The sequence below is a fragment of the Chelonia mydas genome, chromosome 1, assembly GCF_015237465.2.
Source record: "Chelonia mydas isolate rCheMyd1 chromosome 1, rCheMyd1.pri.v2, whole genome shotgun sequence".
NCBI classification, from domain to species: Eukaryota; Metazoa; Chordata; order Testudines; family Cheloniidae; genus Chelonia; species Chelonia mydas.
Genome location: NC_057849.1, coordinates 214,359,608 through 214,382,315, shown reverse-complemented (window position 1 = coordinate 214,382,315; position 22,708 = coordinate 214,359,608). Strand labels below are relative to the sequence as shown.

General features: G+C 55.4%; 1 long non-coding RNA gene across 1 annotated transcript; it reads left to right on the top strand.

Annotated features, from left to right (window-relative positions):
* The first annotated feature begins 7,328 nt into the window (after window positions 1–7,328).
* Window positions 7,329–14,580, top strand: LOC122462216. The gene is made up of 3 exons (XR_006284634.1): window positions 7,329–7,543; window positions 13,319–13,453; window positions 14,479–14,580. It is a non-coding gene; the product is annotated as an uncharacterized LOC122462216 (long non-coding RNA).
* The last annotated feature ends 8,128 nt before the right edge of the window (window positions 14,581–22,708 follow it).

Below are 22,708 nucleotides of genomic sequence, written 5' to 3'. Positions count from 1 at the left end.
AAGATTATTATCAAGTGAGACTGGTGAATCACACAAATAGGAACAGGAAGACTTTGTTTAAATGTATTTAAAATCCAAATAAATCTAAGCATAAGTATAATTATACGAAAACATATATATGTAAGCAGAGCCAGAATGAGCTCTACCCTGACATCTGGTGCTGAGCTGTGGAAAAGGACTTTAGGGGCTGCTCTTTTTTGCACGGGAGGCGGTTACGGGCAGGGGTCCCGGGAGGAGGCAGTCAGGGGACAAGGAGCAGGGGGGTTGGATGGGTCGGGTGTTCTGAGGGGGGCAGTCAGGGGGCGGGAAGTGGGAGGGGGCAGATAGGGGGCTGGGGCAGGGACCAGGCTGTTTGAGGAGGCACAGCCTTCCCTACCCAGCCCTCCATACAGTTTCGCAACCCGATGTGGTCCTCGGGCCAAAAAGTTTGCCCACCCCTGGGCTACATGATCACAATGGTCCTTTCTGGCCTTACAATCTCTGAGTCTCTGTGTTGTGGGTCAGCCATCAACCCACATGAGCAATGGAAATTTGCTCCACTTTTGCCTCCCAGGACACCAATATCTATAAGCAGTGAGGTTCTGGGAAGAAGCTGTCTGTCACATTTCCTACCTCCTCTCCCTGAAAACAAGAGGTGGCAAGGAAAAGGGATTTATTGCAGAGTGACTGGCCCCTTTAAGGGGAAATGGGCCCAGCCCCAACCTTGACGCTTTCCATGTGGGGAGAATGACAGTGGGTCACATGACACAATCTGGCCTTAGTTAGCCTAGCAGTTTGGGCAGAAAGGGTCAGTGGCAGATGGCTGCAGAAGTTGCAGAAAGCAAGAAGGCTCCTGCAGGAGACCCTGAGACTGCAGGGGAGAAAAGGTTTCCAGGTAGGTACGGCTGGGAGTGACCTGCCAAGGCAGAGAAGAGGCCAGGCTCCAGGAAAAGCTCTGGGAGTCAGCGCTCTGGTAAGGATTAAGACCAGGTTTGTTTAAGGAGAGTGTGAAGCCCAGGAGGGCGCAGGAGACTGTTTCTGTTTATGTTGAACTTGCACTCCCAGTGGGGAAACCCCAGAGAGTGCTCCCATGAGAAAGAAGAACTGTGAGTTGAGCTCAGGAGGTGTGCTGAAATGGGACTGTTCTTAATGTTTCCTCTGAATATTGTGGAGGTGCCTCAATTTCCCCTATGCAGTTCTTAAGTATCTAGGTGGTGGGATAAGGATGTATGATCATTGCAGAGCCCTAGAGGGCAGGTGTGTGAAGGGGTCTGGACACAGAGAATGGCCAACACCCTGTTTCCTGGCACCTGATGGCCTGGCCCTTCCCCCCTGCAAGGTGAGAGCTAAAGGTTTGGAGAACAAAGGAATCAGGTGACCTCCTGGCCCAGGAAATGGACAAAGCCCAGAGGAGGAGGGGCTGGAGAGAGTTTCAGTTTGGGGCTGGTTGGGGACCTGGAGTGAAGTGCAGATGTGGTTGTCTGGCTCACTGCCCCCCAAAATGGACCCAGCTGAGGGGTCCTGTTCTCTGCACCTACAAGCTCTGGTTTAGACCATGTTCCTGTCCTCTAATAAACCTTCTGTTTTACTGGCTGGCTGAGAGTCACGTCTGACTGCGAAGTTGGGGTGCAGGACCCTCTGGCTTCCCCAGGACCCTGCCTGGGCGGACTTGCTGTGGGAAGCGCACGGAGGGGCAGAGAATGCTGAATGCTCCAAGGTCAGCCTCAGGAAGGTGGAAGTTGTGTAAGCTGTGTGTCCTGAAGACAGTCTGCTCACAGAAAGGAGACTTCCCGAGAGTCCTGCCTGGCTTCATAGGGAGCAGTTCCAGAGCATCGCCTGGGGACTCCATGACAGGAGGGATGGAAAACCTTTAATTCATGTGTGACGGTGCTGCCCGTGGGAGCCAGCTGAGGTGACTCAAATAGGGTGAACTGCAAACAAAACGGGGCAGACAAACCCCAAATGCTGGTAGATATTCCAATACTTAGATTTGCCAAGCCAGCACAAAACAACTTCTGTATTACCTCCCTGGTTATTCAGAAGTCCAAACAATGCAGTTCCCTTAAAGTACCCAGCCTCAGGCCTCCATCCAGGCACACATGTCAAACGTATGATGATAAATTCTGAAAATCTTATTTCATCATATAAAAGAAAAGGTTTTCCTGACCCCAAAGGACCAAGCCCCAGACCCAGGTCAAATAATAACTTAGATCTTACCCCAAATACACGCTTACAGTCAATTCTTATTAACTAAACTAAAATGTATTAAAAAAGAAAAGAGAGAGAGTGCTGGTTAAAAGATCAATATCCAGACAGACTTGAATTCAATTCTTGAGGTCCAGATACACAGCAGAGATGAGCTTGTAGTTGCCAAAAGTCCTTTTAAAAATAGTCCATAGGTTATAGTCCAATGTCCATATTTAGGGTGACTCCAGTCAGTGACTGGGGATCTCAATCCTTATGGCTTAAGGTTTCCCCTTTCTGAAACCCAAAGCAGATCTGAGATGAAGGATTGTGTCCCAAGATTTTTATACGTTTCCAGCAGCCTTTTGGCCTGAGAAAACAATAGGCTTAACTTTCCTTCTTCTAAACATCATGGCAACTAGCACAGGATAATTTATCCATGAAACAGTTCAGACACAGGTTATCACAACCTTCAAAGAGACATAGACAATAATACTGTTTCATTCAAGTATCTTCCTAAATGTTAATATTCCTTTTTTGATCTTTGAATCAAAGCTATAGACAAGACTTGTTTGCTTACATCACAAGACCTGAGCAAACAGCTACTCTTCTATTTCTAACAATACAGGCTGCATTTCAAAGCTCTATTATTTACATCTCTACCTAACCAGTCTTTAAAGTTCGGCCATGGGTCAGGTCAGTCTGGGAGTTAATTAACTCTTTCTGGCCCTGTCACCTTTCAATGAGATATTATATTACACTCATAACGTCACATCATGTTAACTTGAGACTATTGCGACAGGTCAGGTTTATTTTGTATTTTGAGTACCCTGAAAGGGGCTGAACTCTGGGAGTGACCTGGCCGGAGGGCTGAGCAATGTGAATTCTTGGGAGAGATGGAAAAGCCTGGTGAGGAGAAACTGAGGCAGAGGCACCTGCAGAGCCATCCCCAGCCATGACAGGTGCTCAGAAGCAGCGACCCCATTACAGGGACACAAGAAAGAAGCAAACCTAAATAGTAGAGCTGGGGGAGGGGTGGTTTTCCCATCCTGCAAATTTTCAAAAGATAAAATGGAGATCCCATCCCAAACTGGGACTGTAGACAGGTTCTGTCCCAGGGCAACCCTTTGTGGCCTGGGGTGGCCCATCAGTTTCCCATTTGCTTCCCAAAAATAATCCACTCACAGCAAGAAGTCTTCAAAGCAGTATTTCTCCTCTCTTGGGATCTAATATATTCAACCTAGTTCAGCTCCCCAAAGTGAGCCCCTCAGGTCATGGTTTCCACAATCTGCCTTCTGGGGCTGTGTGGTTCAAATCATCTCCGGCCTGTAATTTCACCCCTTTAGATCAGGGTTCATGGCCCTCCTCCTAGGGGCTGTGCGCTAGCTGAGTTCTTCTGCTCTCTGGGCTCCCAGCAGCTGAGCTCCTCCTTGACTGAGCTGGGAGCTTCCTGGTGATTCACCTGCCCAGTCTACTAGCAACCAGACAGTGCCCCTATCCTCACTGGGGCTGGATCCAGGCAAGCAAGGGAAATGAGGGATGCCTTGTGTGCCCACGTCCTGGCAACGCAGGGATGAGGAGCCTGTAATGCAGTGATGGGGCATGTGTTGGGGGAATGTGATGCAGGAAGGTTTCATACTGTTGCACTAAATCTGTCAGAAGTCTGGCCCCTGCTCTCCTGCCCCCAACAGAACGTGTTGCCGATGTTGCACATAGGTGTACAGGCGATGCAGGTGGTGTGCACAGGGAACATCTGTCCATTCCAGCGCATACAGCTATTCACTGACCACCCAACTGCAGAGTTTCCAGGGCCTGTTCTGGCTGCAGGACATGGTGCCCTGCAGAACAGTGCAGCCCTGGAGTGGAAGTTTGTACTCGTGGAGTTGGTGCTGTAGTGGGCTGTGCACTGGTACTGGAGTGGAGGTTGTACCCAATGGCCACCAGGTCGATCAGCTGCTCCATCAGCAACTGGTCCTGGTCCCAATTGCTCTCTTCATGCTTGAGGAATTGAGCCAGTATTCTTTCCTCCTGCGGTGCGTCCCATTCCTCCTTCGCCTTCTGCTACTCCAGCGGGTCATCAGTGCTGTAGAGCATGTTGCTGAACATCTCATCCCTGACCCTCTTCCTTTTTCCTTGCTGACTAAGAGTCCTGTCCCAAAGAGACTGAAGAGGGTTAGTCCAGCAGAGATGGGCCGTCCCTAGCCATTTCAGTGCCCTATGCAGCCCCCCCTGCGGTGGGGCTGTGTGAAGCCCCAGGCCTCCCCCTCCACCCCCCACCAGGGTCTGGGAGGCAGGAGCTGTGGGGGGCCACTTTTGGGGGCCCTACAGGCCCAGAGTGGCCCGGGGGATTAGCGGGGAGCCAGGAGCAGCCCGCTCTGCTTCCCTCGCCACAGCTCCAGCCGTGTCACTGGGGGAAAGAGGTTTCGGGAAAGGGATCCTACCCCCCACTCACTGACAGCAGCGGGAAGCAGAGCAGCCCTGCCCCAGCCCGTTCTACTCTGCCAGCTCCCAGCTGCGGCGCTCCGCTTCCCGCCACCGGTGAGAGCATGGGGCAGTCCTTTCCCCACCAGAGTGACATGGCTGGGGCCGGGGCAAGGGAAGCAGAGCAGGCTGGGCCCACATTGCTCCACTTCCCACTGCTGGTGAGTGTGGGGGGGCGATCCTTTCCCCACACTCACCGGCGCCGGGAAGTGGAGCGCCGTGGCTGGGAGCTGGTGGAGTAGAGTGGGCTGGGACCGGGTTGCTCCACTTCCTGCCACTGCTGGTGAGTGTGGGGTCGCTGGGGGAAGAGGCTTGCGGAGAAGAGGTGGAATGGGGCGGGCCAGGGGCGGAGCAGGGGGAAGGGTAAGAGGCAGGGTGGAGGGAGTTGTCTGGAACCCCCTTCCCCCAGGACTGCCCTGCCCTTAGTAGTGGGCACAGCCTGCGTGGGGCTGGCCGAGGGATGGGGCTGGTCACTGGGGCTCGGGCTGCTCCGTATGCAGCACGCAGCTGCCTAGGGGCACCATGAAATTTGGGGCAATTTGGTGCCCTACGCAGCTGCGTATGCCTAGGGACGGCCCTGGCTTCAGGCTCCCATAACCATGGCTGGCTCGCTCCTGCCCCTCTTGTTTTGCAGGTGTGTTGGGACACCCTCAGCAGTGCTGCGCAATTCCTGAGGTGGCGCCAGCTCGGTGCCCTCATCCAGCAAAAGGAGCTGTGGCGAAGCTGTGACTGCCGGGTGAGGGAGACCTCGGGTCATTCACTGCGCAGCCCTCGCTGGCAGGAGTGGGGGAATCGGTGGATAGGGCACCCCCCATTGCCCGGCTCTGTGCCCACACCGAGCCCCAGCCCCGGGACCACACCTGGCCCTGGGTGTAGTCCCTCTGCGTCATCCCCCCCGGCACAGGAAGGAGGGGCGAAAGCAGGATGCTCCACAGACCTGGAACCCGGCCTGCAGGACGGAAAGGCCTTTCATAACCTTGTGCTCCCTTGTTCTGGCTCCTCGGTGGCGCGCTACAAGGGAGAGCAGAAACCTTCCTGTGTCAGACTATGGTCTTTCTGGAGAACCCGCAGGCTCCAATTAGAGAAGTGGCCATCAGGTTCCTAGGTAAGCACAGAGCAGAGGGGTCCCTTTAGTAGGAGGGCTGGATCCGGTCCCAGGCTCTGCTCAATCCCTGCCGGCAGCAAGAAGTAACCCCTGGGCTCCTGATTGCCGAATGAAGGCTCAGGGGTATCAGAAACCTGCAGGAGCAAGCTCACCCCAAACTGCCCTGATTGGCTGATGGGCCCCCTCTAACCCCACTGCTCCCCATGCAGTCCCCCCCACCCCTGCCCTGCCATGGACTCTTGGTAGTGAAACCTCAAGGCGCTATGCTCTCCTTTGGCAACCAGCCCCACAGCTATCCCTGGGGACTCATCCTTTCCCTGGGGATTCAGGAGCACGTCCTGGTCAGCGAGGGGCGGGGGAAAGCCCCGCTGCTTGGAGGGTGACAGATGCTTTAACACCCTTGCTGGGGATGTGGGGAGGTGACGAGCTGTTTGTGTGTGTGTAGAGGGCTCACTATCCCTGGCAGCTGGACCAGAGGAGCCAGGAAAAGCTGGATGCCATCTGCAATGGTGAGTGGTAACCGCTTTGAGCACTGAGCGTTAGGGGGACGAATGGCCCAGAGCCGCGGGCTGGGTTCAATCTCCGACGCCAGCAATGTGATCGTGGGCAAAAGCCACAAAGGGATGCAAAATGTAGATCCCCGAACCCCTGATCAGCTGCCCCTCACCCTGTCGTGTCTCCTGGTTGGCACGTGCCCAGGCACTTAGCCCTGACCTCAGAGCTGCGGCCTGGCAGATCCCCAAACTGGGCCTGAGCTGCCTGGCCTTTGCAGATGATTTGCCCCCCCCCCCCCCCCCAAAAAAAAAAAAAAACACAGCCAAGGTGGGGTCCTGCCTCCCCCCCTTGCACTCACTAGCCCAGTGTTTGGGGCAGTCACCTCCACGTGGGGTGCCTGGGGTAAAGCCACTGTTCCAAATGAGGCCGAGGTGACGTCCGGTCATCTACCTCCCTGCTGCATGCCCGGACCCCTGGGCCAGTGCAGGGCAAAGCAGCGTCTCCTTCACATTTGTTGGGAAAAAGGGGGGCGGGGGGTGACATAGCTCAGGCTCCTCACTCCCAGAGCAGGTTCACAGCTGGGCCTCCCAACCGGAGCTAGAGAATGGCTGAACTCCCTCCTGGAGGGCAGCAGGGCACCTGAAGTTAGGTGTAGCCTAACGGTGCCCAAGCCCCCTTTGTGAATCTCCCCCTCTCTGGGCCTAAGTGCCCATCTGTTCATTGGGGGTAAGGGGGAGGGTAAATACAGGCAGGGATGAGGTGCTCAGATACTGCAGGGACGGGGCAGTCCAAGAAATAGTGAGTGAATGGGGTTCGTTGTGACTTCTTGCCTGTGTCTGGAGGCTCTCCCAGCTATGGAGGGCAGCGGGGATGTTTAGTGAGGGTTGCTGGTTGTTCCCGCGAGTCCCCTGCCTCCAGCCTGCTGCCTCCTTGTCGCGGGCCGAGAGGTACAGCGCTGGCTTGGTCTGCCGGGGCTTTCCAGAACGCAGTGGCTCTGACCTCTATTTCCTTCAGGACAGGACAGCAAGTCCTTGGTCCGATGCCTGGCTTCGCAGACCATCCTCATCCTGGATACTTTCAAGAACCACCTTCCAGCCTATGGACGTTGTTCCACAGGATGACAGTGATGTGCACTAGGGAGAGCCCAGTCATTGGAGCTGCCCAGCTGCCCTAGCTCTAGTTAAAGCCAGCCTCCCTTCTTTGGGGGCTTGGAGCATGAGAGTCTGCCTGAAGCAGGGTGGAGCACTTCGTGCCAGACCATGGCTTCTTCCCCATTGGCCGCCTGCCCTCCCCAGCCATGTGAGTAGTTAACTGTTTGATAGCTTTTATCACATGTACTTTTTGACAGTTTTCCGTGCCCCGTGTAGGGTTTATGTTCCACCCTCCATTCCCATTTCCGGTCGTGTACGTTTTTGGTGGTGTCAGACATTCTGAAAATTTATTTTGTATTATTTTTTCTGTGTCTGGCCAGGAGAAGGTTGCGTGCTTGTGTTTTGACATATTTAGAGGAAAAGTATGAACGAGTAGAAAGAGAGGCTGTAAGGGGATTGCAGCTCCCTCCCCATCCGTCTGGATGGGAGACCACTCCACTCACTACGATACTTCCGGGGTACCTTGGTTCAGGGGAAAATTAGCTCAGTATTAATGCTTCTGGCCTGCAGTCAGGCCAAGCAATGGTAGGGAGTCTGTTTGCCTGGGGCCCTCAATCAGGGCAGGGCTGCAATCGAGAAGGAGCTCTGGCCTACAGGCTGAGCAGCAGGAGGTCCATTTGCCTGGCCTTTGATCAGGGCTGGGCAGCAATCAAGTAGGGGGGTTCTGGCCTATAGTCCAGCAGAGCCGTCGCAGTCTAGGGGAGGTTAGCTCTCTGGTGGGAGAGTCAGCACAACCGTCTGGCGTCCTGATTCAGGCGGGTACCAGACCAATGCAGGCCTCCTGACAACCAGGTGGGGAGGCTGCCACTCCTGACGGTGGGGTGGCGGGGGTAGGGGAACCCAGGCCTTCCTGCTCCACTGTGTCCCAGCCCAGGGCCCTAACAGCGGTGGAGTGGTCCGCCACTGGGGCAGCAGGGAAAATCTGACGGCAACACACTGGCCGGCTTGTAATCAATAACACGGCTGAACCCAATTCGGCTGCCCTGGGCTCCTTCCTACGTGCCCATTCTGTGTGTACATGGGTTCCAGGGTTGTTCGCTTCACTGGGGTAGACGGCTAGTGGCAGCCCCACCAGCTCCTCGGAGTCCCCGGCATCTGGCAGCTCCGGCAGCCCCTCTGGGTCTCTGTCAGGAGAGTGCTCTCAGTTAGGTCTGGGCTCCCGCAGCGGGGAAGAGACGTCCTGCTCATCTGGCAGCTCTCTCCCATCTGAGCTGGAGGGCCGGCCTTGCATAGTTCCGCTTCCTGTCCTGCCCTTCTGCTTCTGGCAGGGCGGCCATGGGTGTCCCGGTTCTGCCCACCAGGGGTGTTTGTGACTCCCTCCCAGTCTGTCAGGGCAGGAGACCACGCCCCTGTGCTCTGTACCCTACACCCCCCATCTCTCAGCCCCCCGCCAGGTGTTAGAGGACGCTGTGCTCTGTATCCTACGCATCTCCCAGTCCTCCTGCCCAGCGTTAGGGGGTGCTGCGCTCTGTACTGTACATATTCACCCATCTCTCAGCGTAACACAGGACTTGGGGGGCACCTGCTGGCAAAGTGGCCTCAATCCCCACCGTACAGGAAGGGGTCATTCAGCCGGCGATAGCCCTTCTCTCGAGCCCCGAGTGCCTGGGTGTCATGGCTGCCTGCAGGAGTTCAGGGCCAGCAACTGCCTGGGGGGAGGGAACAGGGCCTGGTTAGGAAGGGGCTCAAACCCGTGAGTGTCAGTTTGGATCCCCAGCTAGCCGTAGGGGTGCAACACAGTGGGGGATCAACTCCAGCCGGTTCCTCATAAACCTTGCCCCTGAGGCCTCAGTAGAAATGGGGATGTTCACCTGGCAGCACGCAGGTGCGAAGGACTTGAGAGGGAGGTGGCAGATGTGCCCTTTTGATGCCCGAGCACATGGGGAGAGCAGGGGCGCAGGCACCGCTCCATGGTACTGTTCGCAAACGTCTGTGACTCGCATGCCCTGGGTGCACACGCCCCTACAGTGGAACGTGTACAGGCACAGCCTGAAGAAGGCCAGCTCCTGTGTAAGGGAAGTCACCGTTTTTTTAAAAGAGCTGGAAACTGACATTGGATAAGCCAGGAACTCCTGAGCAGCACTTTGTCCCTCCAGGAGACCAACCCATCTAGCGCAGAGAACGGGGGGGACACAAAGGTTGAGCTGAAGCTAGATTCATGCTCTCCAGGATGCCGGGGCACCCACATGGTCTAGCTGAAGATGGCCTGGGGGTTCCCAGCATTGCCCTCCTGCTGTTTCTCTCTGGGAGCCCTCGCCCTGCACCCTGGCCTGTCTGTTCTCAGGAGGCTGCGTGCTGCCAGGTGCACATCCCCAGCGCAGAGTTCCTGGTTTAATGCCAGGGGACAGCGACTGGGAGGGAAACATACTGCCATGCTAAGACTGCGAACGGGCTGGTGATAATGCCCTGGGGTGCCTGGCATGTCAGTACCCAGCAGGGCCAGGAGCCAGGCGCCCCCTGGAGCCATCTGTAAGGCGCTGAGTCCCTCCTGTGCTTGGCTCCAGCCAAATTACAAGCCAGGAACTGGCCCTATGACTCCCAGAGCAGGTATATCAGTCTCACAGCAGCAGCTCAGTCTGCTCAACATGACTCCAGGGCCAGGAACTCACTCCTGCCTGACATTGGCAACAGTCTTAGCCTGCTCCAGCCCTGCTCCTAGTCCTACTCCAGCCCTGGTCTCCCTCCAGCCTTGCTCCACCCACACCCTGGCCTCCTGAGTCCAGCTCCAACCACTAGGCATGACCGCCTCCATCACCTTTGCTGACACCATCACTTCCAGAGGGAATGGCACTGAGGTTGCTGGGGGAAGAGGCATTCTCAGGTTGCCAGGAGCCATTGTTCTATTTACCAGGACAGGCCCCCTGAGCTCTGGAGAGGACTAGAGCTGCATTAGGACACCTGAAGTGCAGCTGCTGGAGAGTCAGCAGCATTGCCCAGTGACAGCCACACTTGCCTCCCAGTCCGGGAAGCCCAGAGCGTAGACGTCTCTCAGAGCATCTCTGCTGGCAGGAGACACTGGGTGAGAAATGGAGCCCCTCCTGCCCAGGAGACCGCATGTGGGGGGAATCTGGCTGTGTCTGTACAATGTCTAACACCATGGGGCCCTGATCTGGGACTGAGGCCTCTGGGCACTACAGAAATACAAAGGACAACAGCAGGGCTGGAGGATTTACAGGCTCCATTTTAGGAGGGCTGGTTGGTTTGAGCCAGCAGTGAGTCCCATATAACACAGAGCTGCGGTAGTGATGGAAGACCTGTTTCGTCTTCCCTACCTAGCACAGGTCACAGCTTAGCCCTGACCAGCTGCAAGGATCTTGGCGGGCCCTGGTATGGTTGTAGTAGCAAACTCAATGTTTGGGAAAAGTGAGATTTGTGCAATAGGCAACGTATTTCCATCTGGGCACCAGCCAGCTCCGCTGCCCCAGAGAGCTCCCACAGCTCACACTGAACGAGGGACGAAGGGGGCAGGAGGTTGGAAGAGAAGGTGCCAGCCTGGGACCCACGAGACCCATGGTCATTTCCCAGCTCTGCCACAGATGCTCTGCGTGGCCTCGGGCAAGTCCCTCATTCCCTCTGTGCCGCGGTTCCCTGTCTGTACAGTGGGGGTAGCAGCCAGGTCCTGCCCCACAGGGGGCGGTTAGAATAAATGCAGTCGAGGTTGGTCAGTGCTCAGATGCAAGGGGGAGGAGGATCAGGATGGTGCCTAAGACAGACCGAAAGCAAGGGGGAGCTACAGAGTCAGTGGTGACAGGGGTTTGGCCTTTGACAATCTGCTCTGGGTTCCTGGGCTGTCAGACCCCAGCCAGCCACTGGCATTGCCTGACCTCCCTGATCTATGGTGGTGCTGCTCTCCCTGCGTCGAGAAGTTACTGCCTCCTTCTGGGCCGAGACCCCCACAGCAATCATCTCCTGGGGCTGCTGTGGCACTGAGCAGCTAGCAAGGCCTAAGACTCAGTTGTGCGGGGGTGGGGGGAGTGCTATTAAAGCAGCTTCCTGTGTAGTTGCAGCGGTGGGACCGTTTTACATCCCACGGCTAAGGCACCCAGCAGCTTGGGCAGGTGCAAAGAGCCGCCTGCGTGGGCTGGGAGGTGAGGGTGGGAGAGTTTGTGAATCCACATTCTGCTCTGTAGCGAGAAGGAGGAGCCGGGATGGAACTTATTCTCCCATTTGGGGGTCTGGAGACCCCCTGGCTACCCCGAGCACTAATCCTGGCTCATTCCCAGGAAGCTGGGAGTGTGAGTAGTGGAGCTGCCAGCTCTGGGAATCTTCCTTCCCAGCATGAGATTGCCTTGGTGGGGAAAGCCCACCCCAGGAGCCGGCGTTTGTTGGCCTCTTCCACAGAGCGCTGGAGTCTCAGCCGCTCCAGATCTGGGAGAGGGACCAGCTGTGAATTTGGAGCCAGATCTGGGTTTGGATCTGAATCCACCAGCGCTGGCGAGTGTATGGATGTGGGGAGCTAGCTCCCTCCTGTGCCAGATCACACAATGCCACTCCTGCCTCCCCAATTTCCTCCCTGGTGTTGCACCTCGCCCCCTGCACCTGGCATGTCAGTACCCAGCGAGGCCGGGAGCCAAGCGCCCCCTGGAGCCATCTGTAAGGCGCTGAGTCCCTCCTGTGCTTGGCTCCAGCCAAATTACAAGCCAGGAACTGGCCCTGTGACTCCCAGAGCAGGTATATCAGTCTCACAGCAGCAGCTCAGTCTGCTCAGCATGACTCCAGGGCCAGGAACTCACTCCTGCCTGACATTGGCAACAGTCTTAGCCTGCTCCAGCCCTGCTCCTCGTCCTACTCCAGCCCTGGTCTCCCTCCAGCCTTGCTCCACCCACGCCCTGGCCTCCTGAGTCCAGCTCCAACCACTAGGCATGACCGCCTCCATCACCTTTGCTGACACCATCCCTTCCAGAGGGAATGGCACTGAGGTTGCTGGGGGAAGAGGCATTCTCAGGTTGCCAGGAGCCATTGTTCTATTTACCAGGACAGTCCCCCTGAGCGCTGGAGGGGGCGAGAGCTGCATTAGGACACCTGCCGTGGAGCTGCTGGAGAGTCAGCAGGAGACACTGGGTGAGGAATGGAGCCCACCAGGTCAGGGACCATTCAGGAGACCCATTGTCAGGGGAATCGGGCCTGGGATTCTCTGCAGCGGCTGCTGCCACACAAGCCTTGGAGCGATGAGCTGCGAAACCCCCTGGTACGGTTGTAGCAGCATTTTCAATGTTCAGGAAAAACGAGATCTGTGCAATAAGCAACGTCGTTCCATCCGGGCACCAGCCAGCTCCTGTGGCCCAGAGAGCTCCCACAGCTCGCAGTGAACCAGGGACGAAGGGGGCAGGAGGTTGGAAGAGAAGGTACCAGCCTGCCTGCGGCTCTCCTGCCTTCTGCTCCTTCCCTTCACAGTGGTGTCTGAGCAACTCCTGCTGCTCACAAGCCTGCCCCCAGCTCCCCCACCCCGCAGGCCTCCCCCCCCCGGGACCTGCCATGACCCCAATATTCCTGGGAGAAGGGGTCAGGGTAATTTCCCTGGGCGGGAAGAATCCTGAGTGGTTGGATTCAGCCTGTCTGCTGTGCAGCTTGTGAACCAGCAGAAGGAGAGGCGGGAGTGACCCAGGGGAGGCCGTTTGGCCTGCGGGATGGGGTGCTGGCCTGGGAGTCCAGAGACCTAGGTTCTAATCCTGCCTGTACTGCTGACTGACTGGGTGATGTTGAGCACATCCATTCCCTTGTTTCCCTGCTGGCTGCCTTGGCTAGTTAGAGTCTGAGCCCTGCGGCCCAGGGATTGTCTGCAGCACCTGGTGCAACAGGGCCCTGATCTCAGCTGACATCTGTAGGTGCTGGTGGAACAGAAATAACTGGGCTGGCCCTGATGCTGAACAGGGCAGTCGCCTCTCATCACTCACAAGCAATGCCTTGTCCTGGCTTCTTGCAGGATGGCTGAGGAAGTCCCCAAGGGCCCCTCCAAGCCCATCCGAGCCTGGGAGGAGACGAAACTTCCCCCAGGGAAGTAAGCGGAAGAGCCCACAGCAGCAGGAGGAGCTGTGTGTGCCTCAGCCCTTCTGTGCTGGTGAGTGGTGTCTCCTGGGTCGGTGGGTAGAGGGGGCTGTAAAAATGGCAGGGGCCATGGCCCTGCATTGCGGTGGGGCTTGGCCCCTCTGGGGGTTGGGGTTGCAAGGCCAGGGTGTCACTGGTGGGAGAAGACTCCATAGACCTTGTACTACTCTGGGCTGCCAAGAGATGGAGACACAGGAAAACCCAGGCAGAGGGGGTAATGGCTCCTCCTGCTGGCAGCAACTCTGCAGCCTCTACAGCTGAGGGGGGCATTAGGGGCAGCAGCAGAAGCATCAGGTGGAGACTGACTGAATTGCCCACCCCGATCCATCACTCTGCAGGGTCAGAGGATGTTTTCTACCAGTCAAAGGGGATGCTCGGTGCATGGTGGGTTGTTAAGTCTAGGATTGCAAGGCGCCAGTCAGAGCATGAGATGCCCCCTGATGTTGCAGCCCCATCTGCTGGCACCTTTGCAGGGGGGCCACGCATGTCGCAGCACCGGGCGTTTGGGGGGTGGTTGATGATGGGAGCCCAGGGCCTGCCCAGATTACACCTGGTGGCTCTGGCTGGCTGTCGATGGCAGGAGAGGCAGTTGGAACAAGCAGAATGGGCAGGCCCTGGGTCCCCGTATCCCAAGCAGACTGGGCAGCTCTTCCCTCTCCCGCAGCGGGGAATAGACCGATTCGCTGCCAGTTCCTCTGTCCCCTCCGCAATGGCCCGGAGAGCGGGGACACCACTCATAGCCTGACATCATCCTTCCTTCCAGGTGTGGCTCTCCCTCAAACCCCAGGCTGAGCCTGCATGCTGGGCGGGGAAGTGAGGTGGCCGCTGGGAACCAGGGCTGCAACTGGATCTTTGCTGGGCTTGGCTGGGCAGCAATGAGGTGGGGAAACCAGGGATCGCTGTGCCAGACCCTGTTGTGCCTCAGGGCTGTTACCCTGCTGGGGCGGGAGTGGGGGGCAAGGGTTTCCTCTAAGATCTCTGTCACCCAGCCTGCAGCTTGGCAGCCCCAGGTATTACCACTGCTCTGTCTTTGATCAGATTCACCATCACCTGCTAACACCTCCAGCTTTTTGGGGCCAGACTCGGAGGAGAAAGAGGCCCTGAACTACATCGACGGCTTTCTCAAGGGCAATGAACAGGTACCGAGAGCCCTCCTCTGATCTGTCAGCTAGTGCCCTGTCCACATGCACCATCCGCCCTTCTCCGGATGATACATGGACTCTAAGGCCTGACGGGACCACTCCTCCTGAATAACACAGGCCAGAGACCTGCCCCCAAATAATTCCTGTTTAAACTAGAGCATCTTAAAAATGTCCCATCTTGAGTTACAAAAGATCACGCACCATGCCCCTTTCTCAGTTGTTCCAATGGTCTATTACTTTCTCTGTTAAAAATGTATATTTCCAGTTTCAATGTGTCTTGCTTCAATTTCCAGCCACTTGTGGACTTGTGCACCCTGGATTTGGCCAGTCCCCAGTGTGACGGGTTGCCCCCCTTTGAGGTGCCACCTGATGTACTGGAATACCACTGAGCCCGCCTGTTCTGTCAGCCTGGGCCCCCTTTACCTTGTCTTGCTGGGCTAGGCTCACAAGCTTCTTCCAGCCATGCACACAGGCAGGGCCACGCCCAGCTGCAGAAAGACACAGACCCTGAGATCAGCTCTGGGAAGACTCAGCTGAAGGGGCTTGTCCCAGTATTGTGCTGCCCACCTCCTCTGGAGTACAAACCCAAAGGTTTCATGAAATTCACCCCCTCCCTCGATGTGGAGAGGGGTATGAACAACTCTTCGCTCTTCCCCACCGGTTACTAATTGCACTAACTGGGTTGTGGTATAAAGAAGAAATAAGATTATTAACTTCAAGAGGTAGATTTGAAGTGGTTATAAGAGATGGCAAACAGAACAAAGCAGATTACCTTAGTAAATAAACAAACCACGCAAACGAAGCTTTACACGCTAGATAGATAAGATATACATTTGCAGATTCTCCCCCTGAGTGATAAACAGGTTGGCAGATTCTGAAGGCACAAGCTGCCTTGGCTTTGCAGCTTGGATTTCCCAGGTTTTCTTACACAGGCTAGGAATCTCTCTCCAGCCTGGAACCATCACTTCTCATAGTTCAATCTTTGTCCCTCAGGTGTTTCCAGGTATCTTATTGCAGGAAGTTTGAGGTTCCCTCCGCCCCACAGATGTCATTGTTCCTCTTTTATCTCCTCTTCCCACCTGCTGGAAAACTCTTTTGCTGTGACCTGGGTCCAACAGGTCCCATTGTGTCGTGTTATCTCGGAGAGGTTTCTATTGCACACAGTTCCTGGGGTAACCCTGGTGCTTGTGTGCATTTCCTCAATAAGCCAGTGTTTGGCTTTTTTACTGTTGTACCTGAAAGGCTGTTTTGAACCTCACAATGTGTTTCAGGAACGCATACATAGCTGAAGTTCATAACGTCACATACAATGATAGCACATACAATCCAATGAGACATTAATGTCTAGCAGATCAAGACTTTTAGAATGATATGTCACAAGACATCCCTTGTACCAAACGTATCCTAATTACATGACAGTGGCAAATATTGGGGTGTCAGGGTATCACACCCAGATGTTCCTCCCACACTATCACGCCCCCAGTAAGGCTCTCTGGCTGCTTAGCCCCCATGTTGCAGTTCCTCTTTGGACACCTACCCCTGAGATCTGCTCCCTCTCTGGTCTGGTATCACACAGCACTGCCCTGCCCTCCCCAGATAGTCACTTCTCTTGCCAGATGAATGGCCTTCTGGCATTCGGCATATTAAAGCCTGAGCAGCACTAGGGGGGAGGCTTTCTAACATCTCTCCCACTGACAGCTCCTTTCCACGCTTACCTTCGTGTTTGTGTCTAATCTCTGCGGGGCATACGACGAGGCCAAGAAACTTAAGTTCTTGGATTGCATCAGCACCTTCATCAGAGCCGTACTCACTAGGAGCCCAGAGAGAAACCTGGCTGCTTTTCTCAGCAAAGCCCTCCTTGTGGAGAAGATAAAGGTGAGTAAAACACACTCTGGGGCTGTCTTACTTGGCGGGTTTAGTGATTGGCCTGGAGATCTCTGCAGATTTGTCTAACTTCAACTGCCAATCATTGGATCGTCTGTTAGACTGATGAGCCCATTATCAAGTATTTGCTCCCCGCGAGGTACTTACAGACTGTCATCAAGTCACCCTGTAAGCTTCTCTTCATTAAGCTGAACTGATTGAGTCTCTTACTATAAGGGGTGTTTCCCAGTCCTTCAATCACTCTTGTGGCTCTTCTCTGACTCCTCTCCAATTTATCAACATTCTCCTTGAATTGTGGGCACCAGACCTGGACACAGGATCCCAGCAGCAGTCACACCAGTGCCAAACACAGAGGGAAAATAACCTCTCTAACAACTGGAGATTGCCCTGTTTATACATCCCAGGATGACATTAGCCCTTTTGGCACCAGCGTCGCACTGGGCGCTCATGTGCAGCTGATTACCATGACTGCCAAGTCTTTTCCAGAGTCACTGCTTCCCAGGTTAGAGCCCCCCCATGCTGTGAGTGTGGCCTGCATTCTTTATTCCTAAACATAGAACTGTATCAAAACATGTATTGTTCCCTTGCACCCAGCTTCCCAAGTCACCAGGTTGCTCTGTATACGCCAGTCTCCCTGCACAGAGCCCCAACACTGCGCAGTCAGTGCCCACTAGGGAACTAGCAACAAATCTGCTCTGTAGATTTGGAAAGTGTTTGCTCTCCAGCGCTGCAGAAAGTTTTCCAGAGCTTACCTCCCTTCCCTGAACGTGGGACAGCGTGGGCTGGTGGGTGGTCCAGTGGGCTAGGGCTCGGTTCTTCAGTGAGAACTTGGGCAAGTCACTTCCCCCTCTGTGCCTCAGTTTCCCTCCCATGCCTTGTCTCGTCCAGTTAGCTCGTGAGTTCTCTGGGGCAGGGACTGGCTCTCACTCTGTGTATGTGCAGCACCTGGCACAAGGGGGCCTGATCTCAGATGGAGTCCCTGGGTGCTAATGCTGATGGAGCCTTTGCAGTGCACTGGTGCATGACGCTGGGGCACTGACCACAGGCCCTGCACTGCGCTCCCCGGCTGGAGTCCTGCACACCATCAAGTCCACAGTAGGACGACCTGGCTGTCAAGCCCACGTGTTGCAGGCCCTGCACTTTGCTCCCCAGTCGGAGCCTGGCAGGAGCTCGGAGCCCGGCTGGCATTTCCTCACGTTGTCTCTCCAGGAGCTAATTGATCACGAGTCTGTTGACTCCGTGACCGGCGTGGTGCATCAGCAAGTGATGCTCGCCATCATGGTGCTGAGGTGTCCGGCCTGCCCTCCCAGCCCCAGCCAGTGCTGTGTGCAGCCAGACAGGCCAGCCTCTTGGCATGGCCAGTTCTCCAGGGCGTTCTCCCCTCTGCTCCTCCCCCATCTTCTGATTCCCCCGGGCACGTGGCACCAGGTGATGGCGCTGGTGCATGTGTGCTGGCAGAAGTGGGTTGGTGGTGGAGGATCCTTCGGTGCCTGGCGACCTCCAAGTGGCCTTATGAAGATGTGGGGGAGGGAGTGAGGGGGTTCGGACCGGTCCCCTCTGGGACCCCGCAGGCGATGGCTCTGTGGGGAGAGGGGCAGTTGGGCACTGCTGAAGCGGAGCGACCGGAATCGCCACCAGCTGCGTCAAACCAGCAGCTCAGCGACTCCCTGTGGCTGAGAGGCTGGGCAGGCTGAGCCCTGGCACATGGCACTGTCTGTGCCATGGGGGGCTCTCTCTCAGTGCCACTGGCATCCTGCTCTGAGCTTCCCAGAAGCCTGCCCTTCAGGCATCTGGAGGGTGGCGGATGCTGTGGGCTGGAGCTCGGCTCTCGCAGTTGGCTCAGTAGGTTCCCCAGGAATGGGAAGGGGAGGCGGGGCAGGCGCTGGAACGGCTCTCCCCACTGGGCACGGGCTTCCTGAGATCGGGGCAGGCAACAGCATTGGCCATGCTCCCGTCTCTGCCGGGGTTGACAGGGGTGGTGGTGATTTGCATCAGCAGTGGGCCTAGCTGTTCCTCACTAGCTGCCGCCCACCATGAAAGGCGCGGCTGTGTCCTGCAGGGGGCAGCTCGAGTAGTCACCTGGCACCTCATTGCATGTGCTGGGGCCATGCTCTCGCAGTGGGGATGAAGGGGTTCATGCCGTCTGGGCGGTCCCCACCTTCCTGCCTCCCTGTGCCCTGTCCACCGTGCTGAGAGTAATGGGCAGGGGCAGGTCTTGGACCCCTGCCTGGATTCTGCCCTGCTGAGGGCTGATGCAGCATCTCTCTGCTGGCCCAGACTGTGCAGTCGCAGTGATGCCTTGCCCCCAGCGGGGCAGGACTGGCAGACTCCTTTGCACTGTGGCCGCTGGGTTCAGAGGCGCTTTGGTGCCAGTAGATTGTAGTCTCCCGTCCATGCCGTTTGCGGGATGTTGTTTTACGGCAAAGCACAGTGATCTCCACCTCAGCCTGCTGGTATGAGAGAAGACAGTACCAGCTCCCTCCACTGCCCCCTGGCCTATTCTCATCCTCCACCCCCCAGCTACAGCCCCCGCAGGTGTTTCCATGTCCTGGGAGCCTGAGGCCAACGTTTGCGCATCAGTCTCGCCTCAGCCCTCCAATCCGCACGTGTCTCTTCTCTTAGCAAAGTGAAGCCACCGCTGTGGGGAATGGAACAATCCAACCTGCTCGCCACCTGCTTCTCCAGCATCTTCTCCCTGCCTCCAGCAGAGACCATCCAGGGCATGGAGGCTGCTCTGTACACCAAGGTAAGCCCCAAACCGGCTGTGAGGAGCCGCCCCAAACCGAGTGGGAATCCTGCCAGTCGCTCGTGTACCTGCCCCCTGGGTTACCTGGCACTGGCTTAAGAGTGTAATGATCACAGCTCCTCGGCAGGACTTCAGCTCAGGAACTGCAGCAGCAAAGCACAGGCCCCACGGCTGCAGAAAAAGGAGTAACTCCCTCATGGGGTAGCACTAGTAGGCATTTATCCTTCACATGCACCGGCAATTAGTGGGGAACAGACACTCCCTTCACAAGCACATTCATCCCCAGTGCGTGGCTGGGGGCACAGGCCTGATATCGGCTGCTTCAGACCCATACAGGCCAGGGGAACTGAAGCTTGGCTGGAAATCTCCCCTCCCCCTCCAAATGCGGAGTCCTTTTGGACTCTTCCAGTGGGTTAGACTGTGTGCAGTGGCCTTCCTGGGGACAGCAAAGGCAGGTGGGGTCCTGTTGCCAGGAGGAGTTTGCAGTAGGTCCCCTGCGGGTACAAGTGAGTGCGTGAGCTGGAATACCAGGGGCTGCCGTGATCTGGGGCATGTCTCATGCCAGGGCATTGGTTCCTCGCCTGGCTGGGTAATGCCACTTGCTCTGGTTTCTCCTCTGCTCTGCACGCAGACTCTGAAAGCCATGGATGAGATGCAAAAGGCCTTGGTGTGCGAGGATCAGAAGCCCAACCTTGTGGTGCTGCAGAACATCTTGGAGGTCTGGAGGCGTGGGGGCAGGAAGGGGACTAGACCTGTAGCTGGGGTGGGGCTCGGGGACCAAGGCTCCATTTAATCCCAAGCATGGGACACCCCCGTGCCTTCTGTTCCTCAGAGTACGTTCTATACAAAGGTTCTTGGGCTGGAGAACCAAGTGCCCCTGCTATATCTGGGAGACGTCTGCATGGAGGGCGGGGGCGTGGAGGGGTGCGGGATCTGCCGTGAACTGCACTGAGCCCCCATCTGACCCTGGCATTCACGCCCTGCCCTTGGCTCTGCGCAGGGCCTTGCCTCCAGAGCCCATCAATACGACAGCTGAGCTACCTGGGGGCGGGGTGGGGTTGCAGAGTGACGGCAAATCTCTTGCAGCCCTTCTCAGCAATCACACTGGGATCCCTGGGCTGTGGGCCTGGAGCATCACTCCTGGGCCCACCCACCTGGCCAGAACCCAGAGCTAGATTTCCCCCAACGTTCTAGTTCTGGGGCCACAGGAAGTAGATTCTGTGGGTGGTTTGTGGTCCAAAAAGAAGGAAATGTTCTTGGCAGAGACTTGGTCTCCTCGATCCTGGAACCTGGGAAGAGGGAATCACAGAAGGCCCGGGCTGGAAGGGATCTCAAGAGGTCATCTACTCCACCCCCTGCACTGAGGCAGGGCCAAGCATTCCTAGACCGTTCCTGAGGAGTGTTTGTCCAGACTGTTTTTTAAAACCTCCATGATGAGGAGTCCACCACTTCCCCCACTGATTTACTTGGGGATTGGTCCTGTTTTGAAGTGGGGGTTGGACTACATGACTTCCTGAGGTCCCTTCCAACGCTAAGATTCTATGATTCCCTAGGTCACCTGTTCCAGTGCTCAGCCACCCATAGAGTTTTTCCTAATATCTAACCTAAATCTCCCTTGCTGCAGATTAAGCCCGTTACTTTTTGTCCTACCTTCAGGGGACATGGAGAACAATTGGTCACCATCCTCTGTGTAACAGCCCTTAACGTATTTGAAGACTGCTACAGGTGCCCCCTCTGTCCTCTTAAGAGGAAACATGCCCAGTTCGTTCAACCTTTGTTCACAGGTCATGTTTTCCAAACCACTGATCATTTTTGCTGCTCTCCTCTGAACTGGTTCCAGTTTGTTCACATCTTTTTTAAAGCGTGATGCCCAGAATTGGACACAGTGCTCCAAGCTAATATACCTCAGAATGACATTTCCCTTTTTCACAACAGCATCACATTGTCGATTCCTATTCAGTGTGAGACCCATGATAATTCCCGGATCCTTTTCTGCAGTAGTGCCACCTAGCCAGTTATCCCCCACTTTGTTTCTATGCATTTGATTTTTTCCTTCCCACGTGCGTTACGTCACATTTGTTTTGACTGAAGTTCATCTTGTTGACTTCAGACCAACTCTCCAATTTAGCAAGCTTATTTTGAATTCTAATCTGTCCTCCAAGGTGCTTGCAACCGCTCCCAGCTTGGTGTCATCTGCAAACTTTAAAAACGTACTCTCCTCTCCGTTAACCAAGTTGTTAATGAAAATATTGACTAGTACTGGATCCGGCACACCCCTGGGGGAGCCCACTTGAGACACCCTCCCAGGTTGCAAGCGACTCAGTGATAACTCCTCTTTGAGTACGGTCCTTCAATAAGTTGTGCGCCCAATTTATAGTAATCTCATCTGAATCATATTGGCTTAGTTTGCTTATGAGAATGTCTGGTGGAACTGTGTCAAAAGCCTTACGGAACTTCACATCCATCATCATATACTGCCTCCCTGCATCCACTAGGCAAGTAACCCTGTCAAAGAAGGAAATTAGATTTGTTTGGTATGGTTTGTTCTGTACAAATCCTGGGTGGCTATTCCTTATCACCCTATTATCTCCTCTAGGTTCTTACAAACTGTTCAATAATTTGTTCAGTATCTTTCTGGGTACCAAAGTTAGGCTGACTGGTCTCTAATTCCTTGGGGCCTCCTTTCTGAAGATATTCCCCTTTCTGAAGATAGGTTCTGGGTCTGCCCTTTTCCAGTCCTCTGGGACCACAGCCCTCCTAAAGGTTCAGACATTATTTAGCCTAGCTACATCTAGGGTGAATATCGTGAGGCTCTGCCAACTTAAATACATCTAACTGACCTAAATTGTCTTTTACCTGTTCTCTCCCTAGTCTGGCCTGTATTCCTCCCCCTTGTTGTTATTATTGTGTTAAGCATCTTGTCGCCATTAACCTTTTTAGCGAAAACTGAAGCAAAAAAGGCATTAAATACCTTGGCTTTGTCTGTGTCATCCATTATTTGCTCTCCTTCCCTGCTGAGTAGTGGCCCCACACTTTCCTTTGTCTTTCTCTTGCTCCTAATGCATTTATAGAGCTGCTTCTGATTGCCTTTTATGTCCCTTGCCAGATAGAACTCATTTTTGCCTTAGCCGTTCTGATTTTCTCCCTATGTGCTTGTGCTATTTTTTGGTACTTCTCCTTAGCAATATGTCCCCATTTGTTTCTCTCAGTTCCTGCTCCCCGGGACCACGCCCAAGGAGGTGCATGGGCAGCTGAGGTCAGTGGTAAGGATCAGCTGGCTGATCAAACTCATCGCTGGGCATCACAAATTCAAGGTGAGCAGCCTTTGATCCTGGCCGCCTCCTAACTGCATTGAGCAGCCTCATGGTGCAGTGCTTCCTGGCAGGGAAAACCTGGGTCTAGAATAGTGACTCCGCAAGATCCTCGGTAGGAGTTCAGTCTAATGAGCACTGATGTCGACAGGTCTGTCCTCTGACTCCAGTGTGCTTTGGGTTGA